This window comes from Aythya ferina, assembly GCF_964211825.1.
Source record: "Aythya ferina genome assembly, chromosome: 2".
Classification (NCBI taxonomy): domain Eukaryota; kingdom Metazoa; phylum Chordata; class Aves; order Anseriformes; family Anatidae; genus Aythya; species Aythya ferina.
In genome coordinates this window covers 12959096-12980960 of record NC_140297.1, presented here as the reverse complement: position 1 = coordinate 12980960, position 21865 = coordinate 12959096, and the positions used below count along the sequence as shown (strand labels likewise).

Below are 21865 nucleotides of genomic sequence, written 5' to 3'. Positions count from 1 at the left end.
AAATTTGGCACTGATAGCATGCCAACCAGGACAAAGATTTTTCAGATGTCTTTGTTGCTGTGTTTTTTTGTTTTATTTTGTTTTGTTTTTTTCTCCTTCAGTAAAGATTTGCATCATTTGGCATCTTTATGTACTGGCTGTATACAACTGCTTGTGTTATTGCTTCCTAATTTTTCATGAATATGTAACAGAAATCATTACAATAAGGAAATAAGATGAGTAGTAAGTACTCAGTGAGTCTGTGTTTGCTTTTAGCCACATTCTGATGCTTTTACCCTTGTTGAGTAAGTAGTCAATGAGAAACAACGTAGCCTCTTAATAACATGGGAAACAGCATGCAGGTGTAAAGAATCAGTTGTCAGAGATAAGACCCAGGTGAAAGACTTAAATAACAGCTGACATCATCATGTTAAGATGATGGGAAGTGATGGAAGATTTTAGATAGTCTTGTGCAAAGGTGGTGCTTCTGGTGCAAAGAATGCTATCTGTTCTCCTTTGAGTTAATTCTTACAGTTAAGGAAACATTAGGGTTTTTGCTTACTCCTTTCAGATTGCCTGGAAATTTTGGTTGATTTTGTGGAAATTTGGCCAATTCAAATGGTTATTAGATAAAGTAGTAATGGTAGTCTGGAGATATGCCTAACTCTGTGATAGAAGGAGTAACACGTTTTGTGTCTGTGGAGATTTTTCATTATTATTATTTTTTATTTTTCTCCCATGTTCATAAACACTTGAACAATGAAATTTTCAAGTCTGGTGCTCCTACTTAGTGATGCTTGTGTCTCATGCTGCTGTGCTGCATCTAAGCTTGGCTGCATGATGTTGTAGATGCAGAAATTACTGTAGGTAGCTTTGAATCCTTATTATGTAACCTAGGGAACTGTACCTTGTACCTTTTGATGTTAAAAGAGTTGTTTTAAAGTAATGTAAAAGCCAAAGTCTGACTTCTGGCAGCTTTCAAGAAAAACTTCTATTTGTCCTGAGTGATCTGGAGATGCTTAAAAGAAGCACTTTGAGTAATATTATAACTACAAGCAAGTATTCTATAATTATATAGAGAGTACGTTACTTAACACAAACTTAAATGTAGCTAGGCTTCTTTCATCTGTTGTACCTGGTGTATTGAAAAATCAATATTATTTTTGAGGGTTACTTACTTGTGTCTTAGTTCAGTGGCTGAAATGATCTCCAATAAATTATTTGCTTGTCCTTATTCATCCTGCTTAGTAACCCGGTGCTGCAAGTGTGACTGCATGATCAGGCTGCAAGGCAAAGTGACTAAGTCCTCTTCTGCTCATTTTGGAATTGAGAGTTCAAGCCACTGTAAGTGAATACCTACTGTGGACCTGAAACTTTATTGCAGAAACTGCAAACAAGCATCCGCTGAATGTTTTCTGGTTTGAACACTTTCTGTTCTCCTACCATTTCTGGTCAGGCTGTATTAGCCAAATTCTGCAGAAAAAAATCACTCTAAAGCACTGATATGCAATTGTTTTTGTATGTAAGCCATGTCCATAGCATGAGGAATACTGTTTAAGTTTTGAGGATGTATAGAATGGTTACATGGATATTGATGTAATGGATATTGAGTGATAACATTTGGCTTCTGCTATGCATTAAACCAATGCTTTCTAATATATAATATATATATATATATTGGTATGCTTTCTAATATATATATATTAGAAAGCATTGGTTTAAGTATAATATATATATTATAATATACTTAGTATATATTAAGTATATTTATATATATATATATATATATATACACTTAAATCTATGCATAACCTCCCATATCCCTCAGTTAAACTAACTTACGTGTCTTTTTCTCCTAGCCCTTTGGGGGTAGATCTCAGAGGGTAGTAGAGCATCTCCCCTGAGGTACTCTGCTTCTCACTGTGATAGGGGCACACCTCTGCCTGCCCTCTGCTTCCCTGGGCAGCAGGTGGGTCAGAGAAAAAACTGTTCAGCTCTCTGCACCTCAGTGAGGGACTGGCAGAGCTGGGTCAAGCAGGGAAAAGGGACAGATGAGTTAGTAGAGTGGGATGGGAAGAATGCAGAGCCAAGGTGTTAGTGGGAGACAGAAATGAAGAGAAGGCCATGGTTAGGCTCCTTGTGGAAGTAAGTTGAGGAGCAGGGTGCCAGATCCTAAACACTTCAGTCATTTCTGCAAATATTGTTTAACGGTAAAATAAAAGCTTTTATTTCTGGTTCAACTGGTTATACTTGTGGGCTGTGGAGCCTAGATAACAGGGTATGAGACACAGTGGCAGAGTTTGGTTTTGACATGTAGTGTTTTGGGTTTGGTATGTGCATCTTCAACCTCAGTCCTGATATCACAGAAGCTCCTCATGGAAACTACAGGAAATGAGAGCCAGCTCTGCTCAGCTTCTCTGAGGTTTCACTAATTTAATGGAACTTCTCTGTTGCTACCTTCATCAGAAGTATATAAAACACTGATGAGGAATATCACAAAGCTGAAGTTCTTCTTAAAGAAGAACCTCTTAAGTTCCCATAATTTTCTCCCCCATGGTGGAAAAGGGTTGGAGATCATACAATTATTTCAACTAGCAGTATGCCTGTTCCTGTAATCTTGTGCCCTAGCTGATGCCTTTGAAGAAGAATGCAAGAAACAGGCTTATAAACAATGAGAAAAGCTTAAGCAATAGCTGCCTGTTCTTAGATAGTAGGCAGATGTGAACCATCAGTCTTTCTTTTTCTTACTAGAGATTATGATGGGATTGGAGGAGTGGTGTTACTGGGATTTGTTAAGACAAATTTTCAACATAGTTGAACAGTACGAGTTGGCAAGTATGAAGCTCATCCCCTTAATTTCCCAACCTGACAATCTCTGATGTCATGCCAGTCGAAACAGATTTCTGCAACGTCAATTACGTGTGATGTTTAAGCTGAGGCTTCTGAATATGTACGATACTTGTCTAGTTAAAGATTTTTATTGCATTTAAAGATATACCTTTACCTATGAAAAAGTGCGATCTCCTTGAACAGGATTGTACAAGGAAATTATGATTCAAATTACACTACTCTGCGTGACAACTCTTTTTCCTGACTGAAAGTCAGGACTGAAGCCTGAACCTAGAAATAACTTGGAAAGCACTGTTAGTCATGACTAAGATCTTCTTAAATCCCATTTAACAATTGCAAGTTCTGATTTATTTATTTATATATTTTTTTATCTGAGTTCTTGGTTTACTTTGGAAGCAAATAGAAATTAACTTGATAAAAAATCCTGTAGTATGCTGGCTGAACACGGAGCAGTCTATGTTAGTGCTGGCACCTGAAGTATTGATGAGAAAAATCTTTAACTAAAAGATCTGTAACTGAAGCTTCTACCTTATTACATCCTAAAATATTTAAGTCTGTGAAAATGTGTTGGGCCAACATTCAAAGTCTAGTTTTACTTTTGTACCAGGCTGCAGAACAGCTTGATCCAATGCAATTTGCAGCTTAAACATTGTAGTTTGTTTGAGATCAGTTCATAGTAACATGAAGTCTTGGTGTGGTGAGTAGACAGGCTTTTAAATATTTCTCCGGCTGGTCTTTCTTTCCAGGCCTTAGACCTTCTTGCCAACAGTGCTGCTAGGCTTATGATAATACTCTGTGGCCCAAGTCCAACAACAGATTTAAATTTTTTCCAGGCCTATGACAACACTGTGGCTTCATATTGCAATCTTTTATTTTGGGAACGAGAAGGCTAAATTCTTTAGGCTAGTTTACTAGAGCTTTGCTGACTCAACTCTAGTTAAAGATTTAGCCTTTAAACCAAGCAATCATATATCACCTTGATGTTTATCTCCACGTTTTCATGTTTCTCCTTGTTTTTCTGTTGCCTTCAGGTCTCTTCTTGACAAGGAGATACAGTTATGTTCCTAACATAAGGTACATAGAAAGTATAGGTTTCATTGATGTGTTTACTAAAGCGGTTTCTTTGCCCTGAAGTTCAGTGCAGCATTCATATGCTACCCATTTTGAAACAAAATTATTTGGCATCTTTAACCTGTTGTTCTGTGTTGTACTACAGTGCAAACATTACTGAGCACTTTCTTCTGACTCTTTTTATCCACTGTGCAGTGTCACTTCCAACCTACTGGGTTGCTACTCAGCTCTTGAACTGTACATGGAGATTCCTAATTCTTCAAGAGAAGAAATTCTGGATGCATGTGTGTGCTCTGACAATGTCTTCTGAACAAAGGCAAAGGGCCTCCCTAAAGCCTTGGTCTCCATGTCCTGAGGAGCACTGGCTGAAATGCATTTGAACTCATGGTGGGGCATGTGTTTGTGCTCTCGGGAGGAAATGAACTTTGCTTTGAAGTGATGTTACTGGTGCCAAGTACAACATCAACAGAGCAATGTAAAAAGCCTCACTGATATCTCTTTCTAGTCCTGGATGATCATCTGAGAAGGGGATTCCTCTCTGCAGTCAAGAACCATATGAGCTAACAAATATCATGTTATGGAAGAACTTTGCTCACAGTCATAGTTGACTTTCTGTTATGAAACCTGATTATATTATTCAATTTTCTTGGAGAAAGGCCTCAGTCTCACTGAATTCTTTTTTTGACTTTTCCTACTCTCTGTTCAGAAATTTTTTGTTATTGTATGCATTAAACATCACATGTTGCAAAATAAGCATGTATATTAAATTAAAAATAAATAAATCAATAAAATGGGTACGGTAGTGTACTCCAAACTCGAGGGTGAGTTTTCTTCAGGTAAAAGGCTCAACTTGGCTTATCTAGATATTTCAGAGGTATGCATAGACATTTTACAACACTCAAAAAGAAACAAACAAACAAAAGTAAACTACCCAGTCCAGGCCTTTGCTTTAGCATATACATTTGAAAAGAAATAGGCTCTCTCAGGGGCTCCCAGACCACTTCCTTTTTTCCCCTATCTCTTGGACCAGCTGCAGAAACATTGTCCTGGCCAAGAAAAATGCTGAACATCTTCCTGGTTTGCTAGTTGTATTTATGAGCAGCTCCTCCCTTGTTACCTGAAGACATGCTTGAAGCAAAGTAACAACCACCATTACAAGAACAGCCTGAAGAGCTACAGTGCTGAAGAGCATGCAGTGATGAAAAGATGTTCCTTTCACCTACCTATGTTCTTGAAACCAGCCCAGCCAGCTAAATTGCAACGTTTGCTGTATTCTCACTTGCCTGTTTGTTATCTGCCTGGTAGCTCTGGTGTCATTTTTCCTTTGAACTTATTTTGCATATCAAGTGTTTTATTGAAACTTAGCAAGATTAGATCTATTCTGCCTTTTTTTTTTTTTTTTTCCTTCTATGAAATCAGTTATTTTATCTCAAGTTTGTGGCTAGTGACTAGTGTCATTCTGCTTTGTTTTCCTTTTGCAGTTACAAGTTCTTGTTCCTTGCTTCAGCTCTGATACATGTGTCTGAAAGGCTGTCTGACTCGGTTCATTAAACTCAGAAAGGTGCTTCTCCCTCACCCAACTTTTCGCTCCTTAAAAAGAGTTCTGTGCCAGGTAAGTGAGTTGTTTGGCTAAATATCAGAGGGTTTCCAGTGTTAGCATAAGGCACAGTGGTGACAAGCTCTCCTTATGCTGGTGCCTGTTAGAAAGCTATCAGGTCAGTTCTTTGTAAACCCGTATTGTTGTTTACTCTGCTGTTGGTTTGTCTTGGTCTGTAACTTTTCAAAATGTTTTGCAGAGTTGTCTAATTCATTTTTCCTTGTTTTGGGCTATCTGCATCTAATTTACATTTGACTAGGTACATGTTTAGTATTTCTTGCACTATGTAATAATAACTAACCAATATAGTACTTGTCCAGTAGCATGTAGTACTCATGAAATTTAGGAAAGAAATAATCCTTATTTCACCTGGAGTATACTGAGCTCTGAATTTTTATTTTCAGTTTACATGTGGTAACTCTGACTTTATCTGAATACCCTGCTTTTGTTTATATTCTTTACAGCATTGCTGTAGACACAAGCAGGAAAATCATGAGAATTACCAGGAAATGCTGAAGAGCATCGTAGTTCAACAGGGTTTGATGCATTTAAAATGACACCTTTTTAATCTGAACAAGAAAAAAAGTTCTGTTGGGAAAACTAATTAATAAAGAAGGTTTTACTAATTAAAACTAATTAATAAAGAAGCTCATCTGGAGCTCAATCTGGCTACTGCCGTTAAAGATAACAAAAAACGTTTCTATAAATACATCAACACAAAAAGGAGGACTAAGGAGAATCTCCATCCTTTACTGGATGCGGGGGGAAACTTAGTTACAAGAGATGAGGAAAAGGCGGAGGTGCTCAATGCCTTCTTTGCCTCAGTCTTTAGCGGCAATACCGGATGTTCTCTGGATACCCAGTACCCTGAGCTGGTGGAAGGGGATGGGGAGCAGGATGTGGCCCTCATTATCCATGAAGAACTGGTTGGTGACCTACTACGGCACTTAGATGTGCACAAGTCGATGGGGCCGGATGGGATCCACCCAAGGGTACTGAGGGAGCTGGCAGAGGAGCTGGCCAAGCCGCTGTCCATCATTTATCAACAGTCCTGGCTATCGGGGGAGGTCCCAATCGACTGGCGGCTAGCAAACGTGACGCCCATCTACAAGAAGGGCCGGAGGGCAGACCCAGGAAACTACAGGCCTGTCAGTTTGACCTCAGTGCCAGGAAAGCTCATGGAGCAGATCCTCCTGAGAGTCATCATGCAGCACTTGAAGGGGAAGCAGGCGATCAGGCCCAGTCAGCATGGCTTTATGAAAGGCAGGTCATGCCTGACGAACCTGATCTCCTTCTATGACAGAGTGACGCGCTGGGTGGATGAGGGAAAGGCTGTGGATGTGGTCTACCTTGACTTCAGCAAGGCTTTTGACACCGTCTCCCACAGCATTCTCCTCAAGAAACTGGCTGCTCTTGGCTTGGACTGGCGCACGCTTCGTTGGGTTAGAAACTGGCTGGATAGCCGGGCCCAAAGAGTCGTGGTGAATGGAGCCAAGTCCAGTTGGAGGCCAGTCACTAGTGGCGTCCCCCAGGGCTCGGTGCTGGGGCCGGTCCTCTTTAATATCTTCATCGATGATCTGGACGAGGGCATCGAGTGCACCCTCAGTAAGTTCGCAGATGACACCAAGTTAGGTGCGTGTGTCGATCTGCTTGAGGGTAGGAAAGCTCTGCAGGAGGATCTGGATAGGCTGCACCGATGGGCTGAGGTCAACTGCATGAAGTTTAACAAGGCCAAGTGCCGGGTCCTGCACCTGGGGCGCAATAACCCCAAGCAGAGCTACAGGCTGGGAGAGGAATGGTTGGAAAGCTGCCAGGCAGAGAAGGACCTGGGAGTGATGGTGGACAGTCGGCTGAATATGAGCCAGCAGTGTGCTCAGGTGGCCAAGAAGGCCAACGGCATCCTGGCTTGTATCAGGAACAGCGTGACCAGCAGGGCTAGGGAGGTGATCGTCCCCCTGTACTCAGCTCTGGTGAGGCCGCACCTCGAGTACTGTGTTCAGTTTTGGGCCCCTCGCTACAAGAAGGACATCGAGGTGCTTGAGCGGGTGCAGAGAAGGGCGACGAAGCTGGTGAGGGGCCTGGAGAACAAGTCCTACGAGGAGCGGCTGAGGGAGCTGGGCTTGTTCAGCCTGGAGAAGAGGAGGCTCAGGGGTGACCTTATTGCTCTTTACAGATACCTTAAAGGAGGCTGTAGAGAGGTGGGGGTTGGCCTGTTCTCCCACGTGCCTGGTGACAGGACGAGGGGGAATGGGCTTAAGTTGAGCCAGGGGAGTTTTAGGTTAGATGTTAGGAAGAACTTCTTTACAGAAAGGGTTGTGAGGCATTGGAACAGGCTGCCCAGGGAAGTGGTGGAGTCACCATCCCTGGAAGTCTTCAAAAGACGCTTAGATGTACAGCTTAGGGATATGGTTTAGTGGAGGGCTGTTAGCGTTAGGTTGGAGGTTGGACTCGATGACCTTGAGGTCTCTTCCAACCTAGAAAATTCTGTGATTCTGTGATTCTGTTGTGATGATGACCAACAGGATAAATGCATCTTGTTTTAAATACTCACCCTTTGAACAAAGTGGATGGATTTAGCATGCTTGCATAGACATGGCACAAATTCAGAGCAACCATCTCCCTGAAGAAATTTCCTGGTAATGGGGAAGTTGCTACCACAATGACATTATGCCATCATCTGAGGAGGATTATGAACTTCCATCTAGCTTGAAAAGGGTCCAATAGAAATTGTGGGAATACTCCACCATCTGGGATTAAAAGATCATAGGCTTGGGTTGGAAGGGACCTTAAAGATCAGCTAACTCCAAGCCCCTGCCATAGGCAGGGATACAACATAATGGCCAACATACTTTGCATACTCCACCCTGGCTCGGCCTTGAAGATGTACAGGGTCTGGCTGGCATGAAGTTAACTTTCCCTACAGCAGCGCTTTGCGCTCCTAGCTAGAGTAGTGTTAATACTGCACCAATGTTTTGGCTATTGCTGAACAGTGATTGCACAGCATCAAGACTCTCTCTCCAATTTCCAACCTCCCCTCACTACTCTCCCCACCCCCCCCCAAAAAAAAAGGCTAGCAGTGGGCAAGAGGTGGTGAGCGGACAGCTGGCCTATACTGACAAAGGGATATTCCACACCATAGGGCATCATGCTCAGCAAAAAAAGCTGGGGGGGGGGGGGAAAGCGGAAGGTGAAAGATGTTAATATGAAGGTGTTTGTCTTTCAAAGCAGCAACTACTATGAGTATTGAGGCCCTGCTTCTTAGCAAGCTTGCTAGTGGGAAGTAGAGATGAGAAGCTTGCTTTTCTTGATCATTCTTTCATTGATCTGCTTCTGTCTTAAACCCAAAATTTTTTCCCAATCTAAAATTTTTCTTCTATTTTATTATCTACTCTCACTGAGGAAGAGGGTGAGAGCAGCAGTGTGATGCCTAGCTAACTACAGGTGTTAAACGTCAACAAAAGAACATTAACACTAGAAATATTTACAGGTCAATCAGTCTCACCTCTGTGCCTGGCTAGATCATGGAACAGATCTTCCTGAAAACTATGCTAAGGCATGTGGAAAATAAGGAGGTGACTGAGGACAGTCAACATGGCTTCACTGAAGGCAGATCATGCCTGACAAAGCTGATGGTCTTCTACAACAGTTACAGCATTGGTGGACAAGCAAAGAGGAACTGACATCTTCTACTGTATTGGGTTTATGTGGCAAGGTTTTGGTACTGGGGAGGTGTAGGGGTGGCCTCTGTGATAAGAGTCCAGCAGCTGCCCCATGTTAGATAAGGCATGGTTTCAAACAGCTCCACAAGGGGCCTGCAGGTGGTCAGAGCCAAGTCAGTGAGAGATGTTTGTGCTTCTGTGAGAGTAGATTTAAGAAAAGGGGGAAAAACAAAACAACAATTACTGCACAACAGCAGCTGGGATGGTGAGGAGGGAAAAACAGCCCTGCAGACACCCAAGGTGAGTGCAGAAGGAGGGCAGGAGATGCCCCAAGCATGCAGCAGCAGCTCCCCTGTGGCCTGTGGAGAAGCCCCTAGTGGAGCAGGCTGTCCCCCTGCAGCCCATGGGTCCCACATGGAGCAGATCTCCACGCTGCCCTCATTCCCCATTCCCCTGCGCAGCTTGGGGGGAGGACATAGAACAGGGCAGATGAGAGTAAAAAGGTGGTTTTAGTTTGCCTTTAGTTTCTAACTGTTCTGATTTGCTAGTGATAGGCAGTAAGTTACATTCATCTCCCTATGCTGAGTCTGTTTTGCTTAAGACAGTAATTGTTGAGTGATCTCCCTGTCCTTATCTCAACCCTTGAGCCCTTTTCATTGTATTTTCTTCCCCTTTCTCTTTGAGGATGGGTAGTGAGATAGCAGTTGTGGTGGAGGCTGGCTGCCCACCACATCAGTTAGTGGTGGGCACAGAGTTAAAACACAGAGTTAAACCACATCTACCTGGATTTGTGCAAAGCATTTGATGGTGTCCTCTATTAGATCATAGTCTCTAAATTGGAAAGACATACATTTGGTGGATGGACCACTCTGTGGTTAAGGAATTGGCTGGTTGATTGTACTCAATGAACTGTGGCCAATGGCTCAGTGTCCAGGTAGAGATCAGCAATATGCCTCATGGCTGAATGAAAATGGAGACAGAGAGCTTGTTACATTAACAAGAAGTACACTGCAGCTGTCAATGAACGTTTTAACTAAGTCAGTATGAAGTACATAAAATCAGGTTATGTTTGGTATATTTAGATACATCTTGGGCCCCTCTACTAGGATCTGCATGTGTGGACCTCACTGGAAGTAAATAGCATCATAGGGGGAGAATCCCCTCCCTCACCCTGCTGGCCACACTGCTTTTGATGCAGCCCAGGATATGGTTGGCTTTCTGGGCTGCAAACACACTTTGTCAGCTCATGCTGAGCTTCTCATCCACCAACAACCCCAAATCCTTCTTAAGGCCATTCTTAATTCATTCTCATCATTTGTGCTTGGGATTGCCCCAGCCCAGATGAAGGAACAATGGAATTAGTTCTTCTTTTTCTCTTTTGTTTTCTCTTTTCTCATATTTTCCTGAAGAACAGCAAACAAGGAGAAAGATTCTTGGTGAGAAATCCATTAGACACAAGAGACTTATAAGTTTTATACTTTCATACCCCTTCAGCCAGGATTTGTCTTCAATTCACAAGTAAGAGTGAGGAGCTTCTTTTAGCACCAAGAGAGCTAACACAGTTCTTCACTCAGGTGATGTCTTAGGAAAATTCTTTTTTTTTTTTTTTTTTTTTTTTTTCTTTTATAGACAAAGCCTGAGAGAAAGTCCTGTAAGTCAGACACTGCTTTTGTTAGACTTCTCCCAAATACTGGCCTAAAAAATGTATAGGGCATGAACCCATTATAAATTAAAACAATTTGGAGAACCACAGTAAGGTGTTTGTTTGTTTGTTTTAAATTCCTATGAAGAATGACCTTTCCTATGAATTCCTATGAAGAATTCCTATGAAGAATGACCTTTTTTTTCCCCTATTTTCTCCACAACTGATCTTAGAAAGGTTATCCCTCAAGGAGTTATAGTGTATATGTATCCTCTTTTACCTTGTGTGGCATGAGAATTTTCCTTAGCCACAGAAAACATGAAGTTATTCTCTTTTTGTCCATAGCTCTCTCAGCTGTTCTTTCTTCATAGCCCATTCCTTTGTATTTACCTAGATTAATTAATTTAGACTAGAAGCCTCAATATTTACATCAGACCTTGGGCTAATCCTAATTTCACTCTTCAAGTGAATGGGAAGACTATTCCACACAGGGCTCTGCAACCCCATACATGCTAATAATCATTTCAAATACAGCTTCCATCATCTCATTTTAAATACTGATAAACTGCATCCTGTGATGTACTAATATGTATGTGTGTATATATAGAGAGATATATTTCTCCCACTACTTGGGTTAAGAAATTGAGATATTGTGTAGTGTGCTAAGGATACTTGGAGAGGAATTGAGGAAAGCTGCTTAACTGTATATATATTATTCAAAGTGCAGGTTGAGGATTTTATTTATTTATTTTAATTCTGTTTCCTCATTTGTATTTCATTTACTAAAGGATTCCAATACAAGCTGTTTCTCCTTCTAACTCTTTTGCATTTTTTCTCCTATGAAGAAAGGCTAAGAGACCTGGGACTGTTCAGCCTGAAGAAGAGAAAGCTCCAGGGTGACCTCATTACAGCTTTTCAATACTTAGGTATTGATTAAGCGGAGCTTAAAAAAGAGATGGAGAACAACTTTTTTCTCAGTCAAATAATGACAGGGCAAGGGAGGCATGGGAGGAGAGAGGGGAGATTTAGATTAGATGTTTGGAGGAGATTCTTCACTCAGTGGATGGTGAGGCCCTGGAACAGGTTGCCCAGAGAAGCTGTGGATGTCCCATCCCTGGAGGTGTCCAAGGACAGGTTACCCTAGGCAACCTGATCTGGTGGGTGGCATCCTGGACCATGGCAGGGGTGTTGGAACTAAGTGGTCTGTAAGGTCCCTTCCAACCAAAGCCATTCTATATGCTATATGTTATATTCTGTTTCACATACTTTCATCACTACAGTACTGACATAGAGTACTATTGCACATTATGAGTGAGGTGGAAAACAAGGAGGAGCCGCACTTAACTGAATGCAACAGTAGTTTTCTGAATCCTTACCAGTCACGGTAGATGCTCTGCAAAATATCTTCAAAACCTTCACTTCCAGGATTGTTTTGGTTATTGAAGCATTCTTCCTGAATAAGATGCTTGATTAAATTACTATATTTCTAATTTTGTAATTCAAGAACAGACTTCCCTTTGCATTTGTATTTCCAGACTAGGTACAACTTGTCCAGAGAAGGAAGGAATGGGCCTTTCATATTGCCCCATATTACTGCCACAGTGTGAGGAGGAGGCCATGAATGTTTTGTTCCTTCACTGCAGCTAAAATAATTTTAAGGTAATGACTTACATACATTATGGTATGTGAGACCCATGTTTTTATTCTGTTTCTGACCCCTCCCTAATGTAAAATAAATGAATAAATAGCAGTTTATTCATCCATTGCTGGGACTGCATTTTTTTTGCTATGGTCACAGAAGAACTTGAATGTACAGCTGAGGCTCATCAAAGTCTGTGAGACCAGTAACACCACCTCTGCTCTTCTCTTGGTGATTTGGTTTACTCTCTGGAGAGATAACAAACTCAAATCGGGAATACAGAGAAACTTTAGATTTAAACATCAAGAAGAAAGGTAAGGTAATGCATACTGGGAAGATGGTCACTTGTTCTTATTTACAGAAAGTGGGGAAAAAAAGGATAGATTGTTTTATGGTAGAATAAAAATTACATAGTCAAGAGTTTTCCTAGCTTGGGGCACAGAAAAAGGCTTGCAGTGAGACAGTGGGAAAGTCTAGGTGAAAACAGATCCATGGGAAATCTTACTGTCTCCTGATGGGCTCTGGTAGAACAATCATGTGGTGTATCACAGGAAACACAGATCAGCCAGGATAAATCTGCAGGAGAGTCCATGGATATGGGGCATCCAAACAGCAGCTTCCATAGAGTGTCTTTTCAGCATAAATTGGCAGAATCTGAAGTCCAACACACATCAGTTCAGTTCAACAAATCAAAACTTTATTTCAGCTAAAATGAGGCTTTTTTTCCTGCACTTGGAATATCAACTCACTTTAATGGAAACTGCATTAATTTTAAAAACCCTTCTGAAAAAAAACTCCTTACTAAGTCAAATACCGTATATATTTGAGCAGGAAATGGCTTTCATTTTTAAAAACTTTTTCGCATTTTTTATAGTCCTTTGATATAACATCATCCTGGCTACATGGCATATTATTTTATGATTTTACGTGATGTAGAAATGATAACTCAGATGGTCAAGAGATAAAGATATTTGAGGCAGTCACCTTAGAAGTATAATCAATATGATTATTTTGATTACATAATCAAGGTTATGATCAAGGTTATCACTGCTGTTGAGAAGACAGCTAAACCATGTTGGACGCTTCCACTCTATTTCTGCCTTTCATATGAAATGATTTGCAGTTATTTCATCAACTTAGTGGTGGAGGAATGTGATATTTAACTTGAGAGATGTCTTCTCCCCTCTCCATCTTCCACCTCCCAATAAAATCTTGTCTAACTTCAAAGTCTCACAAGTTAAAATCTGGTTACCAAAGCAGCTCTCAGCATATATCAACATGCCTTAAAAATAAAAACACTTATTCAAAGGCTGTGCAGCTGTCCATGGCTTCCTTGGTGTCAGATGTGTACTTCTTTCCATTTGTTTCAGACTGAAATGGTGGGAAGATGACCTGTTGTCACTCAGTGCTTAAAGCATTCACATGTAGTGCTCCAATGTTAGAAGTTAAGCCCTAATTTTACTGTGGGTGCTTGCAGCATGCAGGCCTGGCTACCCAGTGAATCCTGGTACTGAGTTTTCTTTGAAGGTTGCTCTGCCTTGGGATGCAGTGCTTCCCAACAGACTCTTCACTACCTTCAGAAAGTTTTGGCATAAATTTATAGTTCTGTGAAAGTTTTCTTTTCATAGTGCTTATATGTGTCCATATGTTTAGCTTAGGATTTTACTGAAAGAAAATAGATCAACAGAAAGCTTTCATAACCATAGCATACACTATTCATACATACATATCCTTATGCATATACATGCACAAACAGTCAGTACTGTATTACCAAATTCAATCTGATACAGTACGTTAACTTTTTTTTCTCAAATGTCATCCAAAACCAGAAATATATCAGATTCTATTGTGAAACCATATATTTACAGTATTCGTCATCCTACAGAAAAGGGAAGAAATAACAGACTTAGTGAACATTTTGTCCCTAAAACTTTTTAAACCTTCCTTATTGCACAAGTAACCACAGCGTATTTTCTGCCACAGCTGTTTTTCATGTCTGATGTAATTGTTTTGTTAAACATTATTTGTTTGCATTAACTAGATACTGTTATTACTGTGGATACTCATTAAGACATGCCCTGCACCACACTGAGGCTGGGATTTTCAAAAGTTCATAGAATTGGCTTAACTTTGCAGAAATGACCTAAATGGGAAAGGCTACCATTGGATCTCTTTCTATGTTTATCACCAGTTTTTATAATTGTGTGTAGTCAAATATAGCTACATTAACCTTAAGAACAAGCATAACCAGCAAGTACAAATTTGGAAAAAAAAAAAAATAGGAAAAGAAAAAAAAGTAGACATGACAGAAATGTCAGTAAATATTTGTGACAAATTCAGCATTTAACATTTTGCTGTTTTTATTTATTTTTAATTTTTTTAGCTAGAATGCAATTTTCCTGAAAAGCTTAAAATTTATTTTTTCCTGAATACTGACCAAATACAATTTGGTCACAACTACGTTGTGCAGTTTTAAGATGCCTGGTGGTGTCTAGAATCATGCTAATTAAAATACACCACTTTCAAATGACATTCAATTGCTCATTGTAGAGAAATCCAGATACCATGCTACCACACTGCCAGGGTTTGACAAGCACAGTATTTATAGGCTGTGAAGAAGAAAATGGGCCCGGGACATAGCAAATAATGCTATCTGTGGCCCTGTCTTAATGCTTCTGGACTACAAAATAGTCACATGCACTTGCTTGAAATGCATTAGCATGGTTAGCATGCTTGTTAGCCAGCATTAGAAAGGCTGTCATGTGAATCTAATTTGGTTGAGATTGTATGAAAATACTGATTTGCCTGTCAAGAAAAAGCTTTAAAAATCTGTCAAAGTTAATGGATGAGGAAACGCTATAATATATACAAAGTAAGTGTGAAAAGGCAGATATATACAAAGTAAGTGTAAAAAAGCAGATCTTGACCTTTTACTCATCTCTCTTTTTTTTTTCTTTTTTTTTTTTTCTTTTTTTTTTTTTTTTTTCTCCAAAGTATAAATGAAGGTTATCCAATGGCATTCACAACTGGTTAGCAGAAATATTTTCACAGATTATGTTTTCCTTGTTGAAGACATTGCTGCAGCCAATGGCAGGGTATAGTCAGGCTTCTAGAAAGAATTGAATGTTTTTATGGAGAGCAAATTATCTACATGACTAAATGTATGTGGGGAAATATTTCAAATCATTCAGACAACAAAACAAATTATACTGATCACTTATCCTGTGAATGTCTTATTGCATATCTGCCATTGATGGATGGCTTGTATCATTATGTCAAGCTTTCTGGTCCTTTCCCATATATAAGATATCTCCCTTTCTTTCAGTCTGACAGCATTGCAGTTAAAACCTGTCGAGTGTGTTCTCCCATCTACTTCTATGAATTTCTTCTTTCACTACTAACAAATCAAAAAGCTTCTCGGAAATGCTGGTCTGAGTTGTTATAGCCATGGTTCCCAAGCCATGAAGAAAGTCTCTCAGATGAGGTCTGAGTTTATTAACATGGAGGTACCATGTGCATCTGTAGCTCTGTAGTGTGGTCACTTGGCTCTGCTGGCTCCAATCCAGCTCTAAAGCTGCTCTGAGAGGTTCAGACACAAAAATGATGAGAATCCTCCCCTCGAGCCTTTCTTACTAGCCATTCACAAGATGAGGTATAGGATGGGGTAGGACAAGATTCTCAGAAAATGTGACAGTGCTGTGTCTTACTTGTTTCCTTGCTTCCTTGCTTCTTTGTTGCATGCTTGTTAGCAAGATGGCTCTAGAAACAGCAGTTAGAGAAATTAAAGTTTAATTTTAATGAAGTATAAATGAGTTCATTAAGCACTTTTCTATCTTTTGAAATCTGTATTATGATTTCTGGTGTAGCTTTCTGTAACAGATTCTGTAACAGAATCTTCTCCCTCTCCCTGGTAGCTTTTTACTCACAAGCACAAAGATTTTTGTGTTCATCATCTGTCAGTCAGCATAAGGTACCTTGCGTATCCAAACTGTTGCACTGATAAGATTCAGTCTATTGCAGTACCTTTATATTTCAGCAGTCCCATTAACAATCTTTCATTATGTGGTGCAGCACAGGCTTAAAAACTACAGTACTTAAAACTACACATGCAAAGAAAGGTGCTTTACAGTCTTAGAAAACTCCAAAGAACATGGCAGGCATTAAGGTGATGCTACAGTTCTGAATGGGATGAACAAGTGAATAAAAGCCTTAAAAAAAGACAACCTCTCACCTGTAAGCTTTTTGCTGTTTATGGGCTGATATTCTTTGTTACTTTACATTTTGTTAGTTGGGTCTCTAGTCTTGATGGAATAGGAGAGACTTGCATACTGAACCAACTTTAAGGTACTTGTCTACTTAATGAAATCAATGAGTCCAGTCAGATACTTGGACTGTTCACTGACACTTAGAGAGAAACAGTTGTCCTATGCACGTAAAAATGATGAACCAAGCTAACTAGAAATCATATGAGCAGACCTCTGGGAAAGGCCAAGAAGCAGAATAGAGCCATGGAGTCCTGTGGGATAATTTCTTCTGGGGTTCTGCCTCAGTATAAAATTGTGCTGGGGGAGGGGGGGGGGAAGCTCTCGAGGAAAAATAACTCACTTAAACCAACAGCCATAGCACTCCTGAAATGAGAACATGCTGATAAAGTGATGCTGCATTTCCTAGCGGGTTCAGATGAATAACCAGTCAATCAATCATGCCTAGCTGTTTTCTAAATTTGTAACGTATCTCACTTGAGTTCCTTACCCACAGAATACAATTTTCTATTTCTCTGTCTAATCTGATAACAGCTTAAGTGATAGACATATATTCTGCTTGGATAAAATGAAGGAGTAGAATTTCAGGAAGACACCAGAAACCAATTTTTAATAAAAAGCAGCAAGTAAGACTATTCTGTCTAATTGCGTAGTGACAGCTTTGTCAAAGAATTAATGTCTAAGGGTTGAAGGACACACTAGGAACCTTATGCTCGAGTCTGCACTGACCTACTTTACAGTCTTGGATGAATCATTTATGTTCTCTTTGGCTGTATCATAATTCAGCAAGGTAGCTCTGGAAATACAGGAATGTAAACCTTTCTTTTTATCCATTTAGATCTTTAGTGGGGTTGGCTGCTTTAGTTTTGTTTTTATTCTTTAATGCAATGTTATACATTTGTAATTGCATACTTTTATTAAAAATGGTTGCTGCATTATGTTTGGAGAATGTTGTTCCTGAACTATTTGTTTGCAAAACTGAAGCTATAAAATTTTTAAAACTGTTAGATTTTCCCCACACACCGATTTTTTTATTTTTTAAGAAACTGAAGAAAGCATTGAGTGCATTTGTTCAAATAAATTCTTTGCTTATGTTATGGTCTCTATTAGTTTTTCCTTGACAACTTGATCTCTATTATAACTTTTGTTTTGTTTTTGTTTGTTTGTTTGTTTGTTTTCAGACTTCTGGTTTCCATGACAGCTCTTCATTCCTCAAACCTTCCTACTCTTTTGGTTTGGACTTTATGACAACTTGTCTTCTGATGATTGTGGCTTGCCGGTAACTATAATGTCTAGAATGTGTGGAGCTTCTCATCCACCAGCACCCCAGGTCCTCCTTCTCATGGCTTTTCTCAGTCCAATTTCCAACCAGCCTACATTTGTGCTTGCAATTGCTGTGGCCAAGGTTCAGGACCTTGCACTTGGCCTTGTTGTAACCTCATGAGGTTCACAAAGGCCCACCTCTCAAGCTTGTCCATGTACCTCTGGATGGTATCACTTCCCTGCGGTGTGTTCACCACACCACTCAGCTTGGTGTCAGCAGCAAACTGGCTGAGGGTGCACTTAATCCCACTGTCCATGTGTGGTGTTTTTTCTCATCTGGGCAGCCAACCTCCACTACAACTGCTCTCTCACTACCTATCCTCAAAACAAAAGGGGGAGAAAATATGATGAAAAGGGCTCAACAGTTGAGATAAGGACAGGGAGATCATTCAACAATTATTGTCATGGGCAAAACAGACTCAGTATAGGGAGATTAATTAAATTTGTTATGTATTACTAACAAGCTAGAGAAGTTAGAAACTAAAACCATCCTCCCCCCACCCACCCTCTTCTGTGTTCTCTCCCTGAGCAGCACAGGGGAATGGGGAGTGGGGGACACAGTCAGCATGATACTTTGTCTCTGTCACCCCTTCCTGGTCACTTGCTGCCCCTGCTCCACACAGGGTCCTTCCCACGGATGCCGTCCTTCCTTCCCGAACTGAGCCTGTGGGGGCTGCCCACAGGCAGCAGCTCTTCAAGAACTGCTCCCACATGGCTCCATACCACGGGGTCCATCCCCCAGGAGCAAACTGCTCCAACACGGGTCCCCCACGGGTGGCAGCTCCCCCCAGACCCCCTGCTCCTGTGTGGGCTCCTCTCCACGGGCTGCATCTCATGATGTAACTCCACTGTAGAAGGCCATCAGACCAGTAAAGCAAATGTCATCTACCCTTAGTGACCCATGTTGGCTTTCACCAATCAATTTTTATTTTTCATGTGCCTTAGCACAGTTTCCAGGAGGATCTGCTCCATAATTTTGCTCATCACTGAGGTGATGGTCTGTGGTTTCCCGGCTCTTCCTTTTTTCCTATTTTTTAAAAACATGGGGATTGTTTCCCCTCTTCCAGTCATTGGGAACTTCATTGGACTACCATGACTTCTCAAATAAGATGGATAGTGGTTTAGCAACTACATCTGCCAGTTCCCTCAGGACACACGGATACATGTCTTCAGGCCCCATGGACTTGTTCACCTTCAGGTTCATTAACTGGTCTCAAACCTGATCTCCCACAGTAGGTGGTTCACCATTCTACCAGTCCCTGCCTTTGCCTTCTGGGGCTTGGGCAGTGTTTGAGCTCTTGCCAGTAAAGACTGAGGAAAAAGTCACTGAGAACCTCAGCCTTCTCCATATCCTGGGTAATATGATGCTAAATATTATTTATGGAATATCTTCAGTCATTTCTATTTATCTTCCTTTATTCTCCCTTAAATTCATCCATAAAACCCAATGTTTTCTTTCTTGTCTGCTGGATGGCCCTACTAATGATTTTAAGTATCCACAGCTTGCATGAAGCAGCTGATCTAACCTCAGAAGGTTGAAAACAGGACATATTTCCTCTAGCCTTCCTTTTTGTTTTATCCTCCTGGAGCTCTGTCCTGCAGACCTCTCTGGACAGTCCATAATCCAGGAATACTATGTGGAAGAATATTGCACAAAGTTATAAATTGCACTGACAGCTTATGCTTGCATTTTGGCTATTTGTTTATCTCAAGACCACTGAAATCAAGTAAGTCGTTTACTGATTCAGGATAAGAGAAGGATCTGGCTTCATAAAATTACCGTTTTGTAACATTAAAAGGTATGACTTCACCCCACTGAAATAAACATGTTCCACCCAACATGTTTTTTCTTCCATGTTTTTTTCACATGTGATCTCTGTACCATTATTTGACTTCAATATCCATCTCAGAAGTGGAAGCTTTTTATCAGTCAAAAAACCATGTGATATCTAGTTCTATAAAACTGTGTGTTCTTTTTTTTTTTTTTTTTTTTTTTTTTTTTTTTACCACGTAGCATTAAATATTCTACAATCCTTTTACTCTGGGCTGGCTAAAATCTGTCCTTTTCCTATGGCACTCTGTTTTGTCTGTACTCCTACTCAGAGGTATTTCACTAGCTTATCTCCTTTCATTATTGTTTAAAGGGAGAAAGCATTGCCAGTTGCTAGTTGATAAAATAAGAAGAAGTGAATGACAGCAACCTACAATTTTATGAAAGAATCTGGTTTTAAAATTTAAATGTAGCTGGCGTCACTTATCTTCGTATAGCTTCTGCCTATGTGGAAAAAAAAATCTCTCTTTTTATAACTGCTTGTCAGCTGAATAATAGAATGGGGGGAGCCAACTTGAAAGACATGGCTGATTGGTGCGATTGAAAAGGCCTTTACAATTAGAGTTCTGGCAGAACACAAAAAAGAAATTGTCTGGCCACGAAGAACGGAGCCTACTTTAGAATTCCCTTTTCTCAGCCAGATAGCATGCATCACTGTTCATGCATTCTCTTGACATTGAATAGAGGACTTCAGAACTACCACCCCAAATTATCCCTTACTGTTTGGTTCTATTTGTGATATTTGTTTGGGGGAGGAAAAAAAAAACCTCTATTACTGACTGTAATGGCATGTGGCTAAATTCCATTCCATTTATGCACTTAATCTCTTAAGCTTGTTTCCCCTCCCCCCATCGATATTGCAACACCCACTTTACTTTGATTAACTCTTCTCATATGATGGGAAGAAAAACAAAGTTCTTCCCTTATTCTCACCTTCACTTCATTTTACTTCCTGCTCCCCCTCCTCTTACCCCCCAACTCCACCTCAAACAGTTGTGTGTATGTGAATCAAAAGAGGAAGGAAGCCCTTGCAGGTGTGTTTTGGATTACAGTGGAAGAACAATAGGGCAGCCTTCAGTTAACTCCATGCCTATTCACAGAGAATATTTGTTCTCTCATCTCCTGTGTTATTTAATATTTGAAACTGTCGTCTACTAAGCAGTGTACCCGGTGATGAGAATAAACTTTCATTTCTATTTGAACTATTCTGTGTCACACAATTAATACCCCAGATTTTAATTTGTTTATTCTTAAATAATGATCCATATGAGTGTCTCCAAGCACAAAAAAAGTAATAGAATATGTACAATGGTGAGATGCATTTCCCTGCCTTGAAAACAGAAGTGGGGGAGGGAGGAAAGATGTTGGTAATGGCATGCATTTGACTCCTTCTTGCATGTAAAATCAACATGCTAAATATTTATTTTATATTTCCATAAATCTTGCAGATTTAAAAGCACCCCTGTCAAGGTAGCTTTCATCATTTTTACACTATATGTTTTTAAATTGCTGTTATATATAACAACCACTGAAAGCTGAACAGTGACATTTCTTTCCTGACTGAAATTCTTGCTGTTTGTAGTTAAAGAGCTGCTCATTAGGGCTATTTTTATCCTTTCTTTTAAAGAAGTATAGGAGAATGTGAAGCTTCCAAATTCTGACAGTAGCTAGAGAAGGGGATAAGAAGGGTCAGCCTTAGTTCTATTCCTTTTTCTTTCTTTTCTTTTTTCTTTTCTTTTCTTTTCTTTTCTTTTCTTTTCTTTTCTTTTCTTTTCTTTTCTTTTCTTTTCTTTTCTTTTCTTTTCTTTTCTTTTCTTTTCTTTTCTTTTCTTTTCTTTTCTTTTCTTTTCTTTTCTTTTCTTTTCTTTTCTTTTCTTTTCTTTTCCTTTCTTTTCCTTTCTTTTCCTTTCTTTTCCTTTCTTTTCCTTTCTTTTCTTTTCTTACCACCACTGTACCTATTTTATGTAGAATATTCATATTCTAGCTAAGCATTATTATTTTTTTTAAGGGAA

At 40.0% G+C, this 21865-nt stretch overlaps 2 long non-coding RNA genes across 2 annotated transcripts in view; both read left to right on the top strand.

Moving 5' to 3' along the window:
* Positions 1-402: 402 nt before the first annotated feature.
* LOC311431591 lies at positions 403-4717 on the top strand. The gene is made up of 3 exons (XR_014689543.1): positions 403-457; positions 1228-1323; positions 4096-4717. It is a non-coding gene; the product is annotated as an uncharacterized lncRNA (long non-coding RNA).
* Positions 4718-5407: 690 nt separating this feature from the next.
* Positions 5408-21865, top strand: part of LOC311431592 — a 104634-nt gene continuing 88176 nt past the window's right edge. The window contains exon 1 of the long non-coding RNA XR_014689544.1: positions 5408-5512. This is a non-coding gene — a long non-coding RNA (uncharacterized lncRNA). The remainder of the gene's footprint in view (positions 5513-21865) is intronic.